The sequence below is a fragment of the Triturus cristatus genome, chromosome 1_2, assembly GCF_964204655.1.
Source record: "Triturus cristatus chromosome 1_2, aTriCri1.1, whole genome shotgun sequence".
In the NCBI taxonomy this organism is placed as follows: domain Eukaryota; kingdom Metazoa; phylum Chordata; class Amphibia; order Caudata; family Salamandridae; genus Triturus; species Triturus cristatus.
In genome coordinates this window covers 847,739,408-847,752,238 of record NC_140580.1, presented here as the reverse complement: position 1 = coordinate 847,752,238, position 12,831 = coordinate 847,739,408, and the positions used below count along the sequence as shown (strand labels likewise).

The 12,831-nt window shown below is 47.4% G+C and overlaps 1 protein-coding gene across 2 annotated transcripts in view; it reads left to right on the top strand.

Moving 5' to 3' along the window:
* The first annotated feature begins 3,322 nt into the window (after positions 1-3,322).
* The window catches only part of LOC146868141 (chloride channel protein ClC-Kb-like), a 204,960-nt gene continuing 195,451 nt past the window's right edge, over positions 3,323-12,831 (top strand). Inside the window, exon 1 of one of the 2 annotated variants that reach the window (XM_085609015.1) lies at positions 3,323-3,444. The gene's annotated coding sequence lies outside the window, so the exon portion shown is untranslated. The remainder of the gene's footprint in view (positions 3,445-12,831) is intronic. The other variant, XM_085609014.1, reaches the window with a different exon arrangement.

Here is a 12,831-nt window from a genome sequence, read left to right as displayed (position 1 = left end):
ACCCACCACATAGAAGTTAAAAACGCGACACAGCAAATACTATTTGGCATTTGGGTGTAATATTTCAGAAGTCTAAATGCTTCTTCACAACACCTTGAGCCTAGGTTCCTGCACAATTGTATCAACCATCTCTGCCTAGCTTTTTTGTATCCGGGACAAAAAAGAATACATGAAGTTCAGTCTCCTGTTCACCACTGCATGCTGGGCACTGTAGGGAGGAACTACCAGCCCATTTGTTGGAAAATGAACGCAGAGGAAGAGACCTGTGCCTAAATTGCACATAGAGTTTCCTGGCTAATGCCGGTTGTATTTCATCTAAACAGGGCTCTAAATTATAGTTATCCTTTATTTTTAAAAAGCTGACTGCCAGAGAACCAGTGGCTGAGCTCTCATAGAGTTGGGCAAGTTTACCCTCCCTGTAACTCCTAACTAGTTGGTTGCGCGATATTGCAGTGCTGGCTACCTCCTGGTTGCTCCATAGACTCTCTATACCTATAATATGGAGACCTTCATTAATTTATGCAAACCATGCCAGTTTGCCTATGTCCGGAAGACCCAATACCTCCTTTAGCTCTGTCCTATATTCGGCCAATTCAGGGGTCGCCCATAGTCGCCGCCAGAGTGTTAAGGGTCTACAACCAATTTCCTCTACAATTGGTCTCACCCCTAGGTCCAGACGCAGTGGAGCGAGTAGGGAGCTCGCTGGAAGGCCGAGTAACTGTCTAAAGAAATTATTCTCAGACTTAATGATGGTTTTTGGAAGACAGTGTCCCCAGAGTTCAGCCCCATACATAGCAGCACCCCTTTGTTGGGTTTTATAGATCTCTATAACTGGTGCTAAGGGCTTGTGAAATGAGTTTCTATATAACTTGGCCAGCCCTCCTGTTGTCTGGGCTAGCTTGAGACTTGATTTATCTATTAGTGGCCCTCAATCCATTTTTTCTGTTAAAGTGAGACGTAAATAGCCAAAAACGGGTATCATCTCAAGTTGGATACCGTTCATGTGTGGATTGGGACGGGTCGAGCAAGCGGGGTTGAAGACCATGTATTTCGTCTTCTGTATATTGATCTCCAACCCCCTGCTTCTGCAAAACGTGTCAAAACCATCAAGGATTCTCTGGATGCCCATCTGTGTTTTGGAGAGCAAGAGAGTGTCATCAGCAAACATCATTGCCAGCACTTTTATATGAGCTAACTTTAGAGCGTCTATATCTTTCATCCCACTCAGTACACCAACCAATGCATTAATGTATATACAAAACAGAGTAGGGTCGAGCACACAGCCCTGCCTTGCTCCTCTATTGACTGGGATAGGTGCGGTAAGTTCCCTGTGCTTCCTATACCTGGTTTTGAACATGCTAAGAATTCATAGTTTCATTTTGTTTTACTTGAAACCTTTTCATGTATAATTATTCAGATCACTGCTAATGTGCATTGACAAAACCAATAGGTCTAGCTGTATTAAGCATGTGTATTCATTGTTGTTCAGTATGTCTGGGTACATTAACAGAGATCTCACTACGAGGCACTCATATACCGGTGATGTGGTACACTTTCTGAAACACGGGATGCTCATTCACATGTTTTAAGGCACACCCTGAAGTACCTAGGCCTCCCTTCTTGGAAAGGATTCCTAGTTATGATTCTTGACCTCAGGGACCCCCCACTCTTAACTTCTCACTTAAAGCTCTGAAGTGTCACATGGTGTCTACTTTCCTCAGCCCTAGTGTCCTTTAAAATGCTTTGTCTTAGCATGTGACCACCCAGTTACAGGCTCTTCCCTGGCATGTTGCTCACTCGGATTCAACCCTGTAGGCCTTTCAGAGCCGCTAGCTTGACTCTGCCCCAGCCCTAGCAGCTTACAATGGTTTGGATTAAGACACGGAACTGACTCGTGCTTCAGGGGTTCTTGTCACAGTTGATCCCTGCGCTCACTGGCCGCGCACACGCTCTTTTCTGACATTGGGCTGAGTTTCTGCTGCTCTATCTGATTCTCTCGCAAGGGGTTCCCGCCCAGCATGCGACCGACCCTGCACCGAGCCCTACTGGCCTATTAGAGGTTCTGGCCTGACAACTGATTACCTCTTCTCATTCCCATCTGAGCTTTTGGCCTCTTGTGTTACTGACTGTGCCCCTACTCTACCAATCTCTCCAAAACGATTGCCTGGTGTTCTGGTATTCTGTCTCTTGGTGGGTTCTGGCCTGACTTCTGCCTGTCTCGCCTCGAGCTCCTGGGCCCTATAAGGGCATTCCAACCTCTCTGAAGCTGTTGTCTGGGACGAGGGTGTTGTGTCTCTTGGGGGGGCTCTGGCCTGTGTCCTGTCTGACTCTTTCCCCACTCTTGGGTCACTTTGGGCCAGTCCAGCCTCTCTGGGGCTGTTGTGTGGTACAAGGCTGATCTGTCTATTGGGGCTTTGGCCTGACTCCTGTCCGACACTTTCCCCCGCTTCTGGGCCACTTCAGGCCAGTCCAGCCTCTCTGGGGCTGTTATCTGGTACCAGGGTGATTTGTCTCTTGGGGAGCTCTGGCCTGTGTCCTGTGTGACTCTTTCCCCGCTCTTGGGTCACTTTGGGCCAGTCCAGCCTCTCTGGGGCTGTTGTGTGGTACTAGGCTGATCTGTCTCTTGGGGCTTTGGCCTGACTCCTGTCCGACACTTTACTCTGCTCCTGGGCCACTTTAGGCCAGTCCAGGCTCTCTGGAGCTGTTATCTGGTATCAGGGTGTTGTCTTTCTCGGGGGCTCTGGACCGACTCCTGTCGGACCCTTTCCCCGATCCTGATCCACGTTAGGCCAGTCCAGCCTCTCTGGGGCTGGTCTGGTACTAGGGTGATCTGTCTCTTGGGGTGCTCTGGCCTGACTTCTGCCTGACTCTTCCCCGAGCTCCTGGGTCACTTTAGGCCAGTCCAGCCTCTCTGGGGCTGTTGTCTGGTACTAGGGTGATCTGTGTCTTGGGGGGCTCTGGCCTGACTTCTGCATGACTCTTCCCCGAGCTCCTGGGTCACTTTAGGCCAGTCCAGCCTCTCTGGGGCTGTTGTCTGGTACTAGGGTGATCTGTGACTTGGGGGGCTCTGGCCTGACTTCTGCATGACTCTTCCCCGAGCTCCTGGGTCACTTTAGGCCAGTCCAGCCCGTCCGAGGGCCTCAGCTGCGGCCCTTCTGTCCCTTTCCTCGCCCTTGAAGAGCCCAAGGTGACGAGGCCGAATGCTCACCTGCAGCTCTTTTTAATTCCAAACACAGGTGCCTCCGGCTCCACCCGCGCTCCGCTCCGCTTGTCAAGGACATCGGTAACTGCGAGTATGAACTTCTGGGAGGAGGGAGGCAGGTGGGGCTGTGATGAGGGAAGTGACTTCTCCCAGGACCGGTTCTCGTCGGCAGGTGAACAATCCGCAGCCTTCCCAGCCACACAGGAGCCAGGAGGTGCCCGGGAGGGACAGAACCAGGACAGGTGAGTGACTGACCTTCTGTATCTGGCTCCTAAATTTGGGTCAGAATCGATATTTCGGAGCTCTTACGTTAACCTATACGGGTGTGAGTGATGTATGTCGTACTGGTCGCCCCCCTCCCCCAGTGCATGTTGGTACTTCTAGTTTTGTGGGGGTTTTTTTTGTAAGTGCAGGACAGTCTTTTTCAGACGACCAGTACCTGCTGAGCTGGCTCACACTGGATGCCACGGGACAGCTTGAGAACAGCGATATTTATAACGCGGGTCGCGTGCGCTCGCTGCGTTTACAGAGGATCACAAAGCGCCAGCGGCGCGGATTAGACCGGCAGGAAGGCGCTGCGATTAGTGTACGGTAAAACACCGTTTAAAACTCACACAGGACTCTGAGAGGCAGAAACAGATGCCAGTCGTTTGATGGCAAATAGAACAATTTGTTTATCTTGGATTTTTATGCATTACATACAATCGTAGCCTGGGGCTGCAGGGGCATTTTATATACAGGTGCATTTTTTGTTATTGCAGTTTTATTTAGCGCGAGCTCGACCGGAACTGCTTTACATGAGCACCAGTTACATTACACAAGGACACATTCATTTTTGGAAGGCACGGGGAGATTAAGGGATTTGACCAGAATCACAGGATGTTGAGCTGCGGTTCGAACCTGGTACCCATCTCCAAAGTCCCCAGCCCTGGCCGTGCTACAGTGAAACACTCCCAACAAGTTCATTTCGCCTCGCTTACGAAGCAGAGAAACACATGGCCGGGGCGCACCTCACTTCTTTAGGACTGTATGGAGGAAGACTTAAAGTAAAGATGATGATCGGAAAGTAATAACATATTGCGCTCTGCACAACTGCAGTTATGGTTTACGCCACAACGTTTTGTTCACATTTTATGAGAGAAAAGGCATTTAACACAACTTGAATGCAAGAGCTTATATTTGTGTAGGGCCGTAAACTCACAAAGGTCTCCTGACCAGTGCTTTCATTATGGGCCGATACTGTCCGGTACTGAGTACCAGCATTATTTCATTTTGAGAGAGAGAGTACCGGCACTTCTCAAGAGAAATGTAATACTTTTAATTGGGGAAGAATACCGGCACTTCTCGGAAACGAGCAGGAACTCTGTTAGAGTACCTGCACTTCTATTTTTCAATTTCAAGCACTGCTCCTGACTTTAGGAGGATTGTTTACCTGTCCAAAGCCATTGTAACATGCAATATGTGAGGCAGTAAGCAGTATTTTTCTCATGTCCGTTTGATTGTACCGTGGTGATCAATAGACTGGTATTTGACCTTTTGATTGTAGCAGGGGCGCAACTAGACCCGAATTCGGAGGGGGCTAGGACCTCACGCACTGGTGGCGAGCTGTCATTTCACACAGTGGAGGCCAGGGCATCCTCGCAGCCAGTACTAGGGCAGACACTGAGCACTGCAGGAGCCCACAGAGTGCCCACCAGAACTACGAGCATCGGATGTCTGCAAGCTGGTTGGTACCAAGCCAGTCCTGTGCATGTCTGACACAGAGACAAGAAACAGCTGAAGGGTTACTGGAAATGTGTCCTTTCTCACCAAAAGTAGCCCAAACTGCGTAATGAGCAAATGCTCCAGGGAACAAGAAGAGGTGTGGGGGGGGGGAATCTCACAGTGACCTCAGGAAAGTGCTCCCACAGACATTGATAGCTAGACTTATATGAACCCCATTAAGGTGTGAAGAATAAACTGGGATAAGAAAATCATGGAGAGCTTTGACCTGGCTGTCACAAAATGAGGGGGGCTCATCAACAGCTCAAGGGGTATCCACAGAGAATAATAAGCTGGATACCTGTTCACACTGTACAAACTCAACACCTGCACCCTCAGCCAGTGGGCAGCTGATGCTCCTGCATCTGGACAGAAGTCTTGTGCTCTCTCACAGGAATATGGAAGGCATAGCTGGCAGTATAGAAAAGTGCGCAGAGTCTGTCCACTGCGGGCACCATGAGGTACGGTGCTACCAAGCCATGCACTAACTAAGGCTCCTGTAGGAAATCCCTCCTATTGTAACCTTGAAGTTGAATTCCTCTCGCAGACGTTATGCTTTACTCCGCTATCACTCGTATTACGGTCTGCCTGCTCCCACCAAGCCCAGGGAGGTGAATAGATGAAACGAACTCTTTCAATATGTCAGGGGTTTACATTTGATGGAAAACAGAATTTCAAAATGGACTAGTCACTAGACAATCTTGCACAATTCTAAAACATAGATGGCAACTGACTGTCATGATGGCAAGTGACTGTCATGATGGCAAGTGACTGTCATGTGTGCAATAACTTTACTCCCAGGAAGTGCAAAAAAACAACATATGTGCTGGTGACCAAAATATTTTTTTGTAGATCGGTACCTGCAATGTCCACTGCCAGCACCAACATCACTCACTGACAAGGTGGCCGTCAAACTTATGGTTAGGAAGGGAGAAAAAGAAATGGGTAACATGTGCTATAACGGGAGACTTAGAAATGTTGCCCTGCTCTCCTCATTCACACCTAATTGCTATTCTTTCCCATCTCAATCACACTCTCCTCTCATTACTTCCTCCTCCCTCACCTTTCTCTTTATATTCTCACACACACTCGCTTCTCTTCCGCTGCTATCTACCTTGTCTCTTCAATCTCGTCTCTAAATACCTTCACTGTCATTTTCTCTCCCACCTTCTTCTCCTCACTCCTTTTTGGAAACAATCCATGTGCACGACTAACTTGGGTGAGAGGCGTGTGACACTCCCACAGAATATTAGCTGGTCCCAGTTTCTCAGTCCTCACAGAACTTCAGCTTTCATAGGAAAGAATGCGGATTTAGCTTTACTCTACCTGGGAATTTGCTCACCTCGATCTGTGTCTGTTCCTGGGCTCAGCTCTGTTTGCAATGGAGCTCAGCTTCATTCTTAGAAGAGCCCAGCTCGGTCTGTCGGCTCAGTGAAATAAAGTACCTGTGCGTGCACAGCCTCTGCTGTACTTGCATAGGTGTTTAGCACTATGTGTGCAGGGACCTGGTTGCATCTGTGCTGGAAAGCTGATCAATCTCTAAAGGAGCTCAGCTCTACAAGACGATGAGGTCTGTTTGTGTCAGAGTCCCACTGTCTCTATGTGCACAGGAACTCGTTTCCATCCTTGCAGGAGGCAGTTTATGCCTTTTAAGTGCTCACTCTATAACCAGAGGAACAACCAATTTCAGTTTTGACTTCCTCTCATTAATAAAACAGGTGCCTTACCCTCTGATTGGTACTGTGAGCTGCAATAGTTTGGGCACAAAGTGCTTTGCGCCTCAGTTGCACATCTGGTCTCGTAGACTCCATGTTTTTCTAATTCTCTCTCAACAGTACAGCCTCTTCCTCTCTAAGTACGCTTTGTTATGAACGTCTTCTTGATGCTCGTTGCTTTTATTTCATTTTAGTATATCATTTTGGTCTACATTTGTAGTGAGGAAATTTAGAAAGAGCAGGGAAGATCAGGCTGCAACAAGAAGACAATATCTAATATAAAACAAGCACTGGCATAGCCAATAGGTCTCGCCTTTGGGACCTTATAAGTGTTTAGCCATGCAACAGTTGCATAACTAAATACTTATAAGGTCCCAAAAGCGAGACCTATTGGCTATGCAAAGCGGCCGTGCGGCCGCGAAAGTGAAAGTGATCCCGAACAAACATCAAAGCGGCCGTGCGGCCGCGAAACCGAAAGTAATTGCGGTAAAGCGCGGCGCGCGCGCCCGCGCACATGCACTGTGGCTCTAGGCTGGCCTGGTAGCACTTTTTGGAGTCCTCTCAATAAGTCTCGCCAGACCAGCGCATGCGCTGGGTCAGGCGAGACCTAATGAGACAAAGGCTAAATGTAAGAGGTGGGATGCAGGAGAGAGACAAAAATGAAGAGGGAGAATGGCAGGGAGCCGGAGAGGATGGAGTGGCATGTGGAGCGATTGTCTACATGGACAGAGGGAAGGATGAAAAGTGGTGAGGTTCAGGTGACAACTTATGGGCAATGCGACAGAAGCTAAAATCCAGCGTAAGGAAGGAAAGAGTGGGCCTGAGAAAAAAAGCAACTACAAAGAAAAAAATATAGAGAATTTAAAATCTTGTGTCCACACAAAGATTGAGCTTTAAAATCCTCTCTTTGGGGGGACACCTGCACCATATCTCAGAAGCAGGTGCATTTAACCACATGACTACACTCTCTGATTTGAAGTTGGCAACATGGAGTAGAAAGCAGGGTGGACTCCAACAAAAGTGGGTCAGTGTGAGAGACAAGGTCCAGCTACTGCACGACCAGTACACATTTGGCTTTGAAATGTATATCTGTATTGGTTCTAGATCATTCACCCATCACCTTTCAGCTTAAGGTTTTCCAACCACCAACTGACACTCACAAAGATGGTAAGGGTGATCAAGAGCTTGACCTCACAAGGGCAGGGTGGTCTGGTGAACACCATGCTGTTGCTGCAGAAAGGTTTGGTGGGTGCAGTGCCAGGTGCAACCCATACACAGTGTCATTCCGTTCTCCCTGTTCAGTCTATTAGATGTCTGTCCAACAAACACCATGGGGGAGAAGCACACAAGGGTCCTCTACTGTGAGGTGGACTGGAAGAGGTCAGCACCTGATATCTCTTGGCTATGCTTAGGAGAAAATTGCACAACGCATGTCCCTGCTGTGGTGTCTATGTCCAGCCATACCCAAAGTGAGCAAAAGAGCAAGCATGGGGCACATGAGCACAGTGCGATGCTGCACTGCACAGCTGTATGTGTATGGACTGCCTGACATGACATCATTGTGAGGCCACCATACTGATGCCAATACCACCTCACAAACTCACAGGCAACATCAATGCTTGGGCTTTAACTGACCTTCCTACAGGAAAGAGGACAGACAGCCAAGAACAATTTTCGCAGAGGATTGGGCTGCTACCTGTTGGACCACCTTGTATGAGTTCCTGTCCCATTAATTGTTGATGATGATGTCACTCAAGCCCCACCCCTATTTAGCCATCATTGTGCATGTTGTTATTTTTAGGTCTTACCTTAGGCAGTGCATGCACTGTAGCTTGAGAGGCATTTTGTTTACTTACAGGGGGCTAAAAACCCACCCATTACTTAGCTTTATTGTCACTCATTTCCTTGCTTCTCTTTGGTCAGTGCTTGTGAGCTTCACTTCCTCTTCAATTGTTTGTCATTCCCCTGGAGCATGGCCTAAGTACTGCTTCTTTGCTAGTGTCCTTCCACAGCTTGCACTTTCAGAGCTACTTTTTTCTTTTAGTTGCAGCTCTCCACAATAGTGCATGTGTTTGTAGGCCATCTCCCCCTCTTCCATTCTGCTCTGCGTTTTTGCTTGTCCCCTCTCATTTTGAGTTGTTGCTTGACCCTCCTAACACAAGTTGTTGCTTGCCCTGTACCATACTCCGACTCCACATTGTTGCTTGGCCTCGCAGTCGATTGCCCCGGCATTGTTCCTTGCCCCATCCCAGCCAACATTTGTGCTTGAATGCACAGTTGCTTCTCACTCCTATATTCTCCTCCTGCATTATTACTTGCCACCTCCCACCCTCCCGTCCAGTGTTGTTGCTTGTCCCCTCCCACTGTGTGTAATTGCTTGCCCCCCACCCCACGTTCTTGTTTGCCCGCATTATTGTTATCCACTTCCTCCCATCGTCCTTCATTACTTTCATCCCCACACCCTCAAGCATTGCTCTTCCACCCTCTTGTCCTGCATAGTTGATTCCATTCCCCACTCTCCTATCCTGCCAGAAAAAAAGCACTGTCAAAGCCAAAAGCTCTTGCCTACGTGACGTTCTTTGTCAATGTTTTTTAGCCATGTTGCACAGCAGTGCAGTTGCAAAGTAGGTTGGCTGATAGTTAAAAAAAAACCCTAGGATGTGCCTACCGCTGACCACATCACCGCACTTTTTTTTACTGTTGGTGGGAGTGCGTGGCAGGAGGCATCTACACACTCCACGTTGCATGTCCTCCTTCTCTCCGAGATGCCACTTTAAAGGTGTGCGAGTCAATAAATTTGCAGGAAGAGCTGAGCCAGAGCCGAGCCAAAGGTCTGGCTTGGATCTCAGAGCCTGTGCATGAGCCGAGCCCTGAAAATGTTTTCTATGTAAACCACTTATCAAACATTAGATAAAATATGATAAAGTCACTTGAAAATTCCCAAAAATATATTTCTTTAACCCCTTCGATGCTGCGCAGATTCCGCCGCTGTGCTGACGGAATCTTGCGCGGGCGTGGTCATGACGGAATGGTTCCGTCATGAGCACAGCTCAACCGTGGGTCATGACGGAACCATTCCGTCATGAGCACCGAAGGGGTTAACATGTGAAGCTTAGACTTTAATATGTCATACTAGAACACTGCACTAAAAAGTACTTACTAAAAGTAATAGTTTTTTAAACATAAACGATTATTGCACTAATAGGCAAGACAATTGTCATGTAAACCATGTACAAGACTCACATTTTTATAGAGCTTCGTTATAGTCTATTAGAGATTTTTATACAACTGACATTCTGAACTCACATATTTGAAACTGCTTTCTACCACGATTATGAAGAAAAAAGAATTTTGGTGAACTAAAATATCTGTCTAAAATCACACAATTTAAGTGGTGAAGCCACGCTTTATCCAGGTTTTCTGGTTTCGCTTTGCACAAATCATCCAGGAAATTACTATCTTCCCTTTTTACATAGCATAAACTCGACCCAAAGGCCAAATTGGAGTGCTTAATGTGAGCACCAGTTACATTACACAAGAGCACTTTCTTGCTTAGCGGCATGGGGAGTTTAAGTAATTGCCCAGAATTAAAGAATGTTTAGCTGACGCCAAGACTTGAACCTGGTTCCCCGGATTGAAAGTCGGCAGCACTGGCCTCAACACCACATCTGGGTGGAGAAAGGGGGGCAGGCAGGCAGGCAGAAGCCAAATGAAAGCTCGGCTGGTTGTGGGCTCGAGGCTCCAACAGGACCCTGAGTTGAGCCAGCCATCAAGCTCGATTTTGGCTGTAGCTTTCAGTGGCTTGCCCACTGCTAGTCACTTGCCCTCCTGAAACAATTTTGAAAAAAGTGATTCGATGTGGCCCGCTCTGGTTGCGTCATGGTACTTAAAAAAAAAAAAAACTTTTAGCCATGCTGTAGAGCAGATGTGCTGCTGGACAATGGGGCTAAACATGTTTACAAAGGCATTAGTTCACATGGGTGAGACCTATTTGCTTAGCAGTGCTTGTTTAGTTAGTACTTGTGATTTTTAGAACCAAGCAAGATGCTGTAGGCCGAAAAATCTGGGCTGCTGGATGATCACTGAATCACAACAACACCATTTAAACAAGCATTTGCAATGCAATAGGTCTCGCATTTGTGAGAGTTTAAGCTATTGTAATTGTAAATGACAATGCCTTTTATTTATATTTAAAAAACCACAACATAAATAAAAGGCATTGTCATTTACAATGCCAATAGCTCAAACGCGCGTAAATGCGAGACCTATTGCATTGCAAATGCTTGTTTGACAGTTGAGAACTGATGTTCAGTACATTCAGGCAGATTAGGTGATTCGTCCAGGAGCACACAATGCGGTCAAGTGCGCCTTTGCTTAAATGTTAATCTATGTATATAGCGCCTAACCACGCGTTTTAGCACGGTTCTCAGCACTCCCTGTGTTGACAGTTGCCATTTCATGCTCGGGGAGATTGGGGTACTCGTCCATGAGCACACAGTGTGGTCACGTATATAACCCAGGGCGCCTACATCAATAGTCTGACATGATTAGGCACTCGTATGTGGTACAGAATTGTCAATTGAACCGCCTATAAGCCCTAACTGCTCAAAGCTCAGCCAGTATTGTGCGTCATAAGCCATTGTTATGTTATATTGAGAATTTGCAAAGCACGACAAACCACTCGAAGGTATCTAGGCGCTATAGCTGAAAGACGGGTTAGTTTAAAGGAAAGGGAGTGAGTTAAAGTAAAAAAGATAGGCATTTAGGCGTTTTCTGAAAAGTAGAAGAGATGAAAATTTGTATCCTGAGACTTTGTTATTGTTTTCCCCTTGTGCACGGAGGACTACAAGTCCTACAATTAACAGAAAAAACACTGAACTGTGCAAGCAACTTACGTCTGACGTAGGGTAGGGTGCCTGTAGAGCTACGGGAAGACAGGAATAAGAACCGGTGGGAGGGAAGCCTTTTACTGAAGGTCGGGTGTGCATGATCTAACGGGGGTTGGTCGGGCAGGGGGCCGTTGATACATTCAGTAGAGAGCACACTGTGAAAGTTTGGATTCTAGGCGCTTGTTCTAGCTGAGCCGATGCTGAGCCTGCGATATCGGCGCGACAGAATAGCTCTTGAAATGACCTTGTAAACATGCCCTGTGCACCCATCGCCCCCGGGGTCAGCGCTTTTAGAACATGTTAAGTTGTGCGCGCGCGATGACAGACGTGGACTCCATTCCTAGGCCAGGGCACGCTAGGATAATGTTCGACACCGCACAGACCGAGCACCCCCACCTGCAGCTGTCCAATCCTATCCCGCACGCGGTACAGAGCTGAACTGGCCACAGTGGACGCTAGCTCAGTGGGTGAATGCGCCTCCTGCACAGATTCACGTGCAGCTTGCCTGTCACGGGTTTAAACCCCAGCGTACTAGCCCGGAAATTTGACGCGCCTTCTACAGGCATTTGTGGATGACTTACAGGCTCTTTGCTTGAATTCCGCCACGATAGCTGAGATAGTCAATGCGCCTGCTGCAGAGCTATGTGTATAATCTACAGACCCCAGGTTTCAATCGCAGCAAGATAGCGCAGAAGGTTAACACGCCTTGATTCTGATCTGCTTGACGCCTGTTATTGACTGTAGTTTGAGAAAGCACTATTAAAACACCACTTTATTGTTATTAGTTCGTGTGAGAGCCACAGTGCTGCCAAACGTTCACCCACCTTCAAGGAACTGCAGCTGCTGCTCTAAATATCTGTGGCGGGCCCTCCTCACCCACGGAGCTGCTGTTGGCCATTAATGTTCTATGGATGAGTTTCTGAGAAGGGATTCACTGAACTGCTTGGCTCTCTCCTCTGGATGAGCCTAGAAGTCAGTTCACAAGTCCATCACTGGGCTTTTTCTCTTAGATAGTTTAAAAAAAGCAAGTTTAGTGTCCTTAAATTGTTTAGCTCAGAGATAGTCTGGATTGTGTTATGTTCTCATTAAGTTCTTGTTGAAATGATAATATTAATAATAAAACTAACAATAATAACAATACATTTTCTCATGGTACTTTGTATCACATGCTCACAGCTTTCCAGTACTGTGAACAAGGGGTGTTAGTATCGAACACATTATCTTCCTTGGACGAATGAAAGGCAGAGTCAGCGCTGCAGTTGTC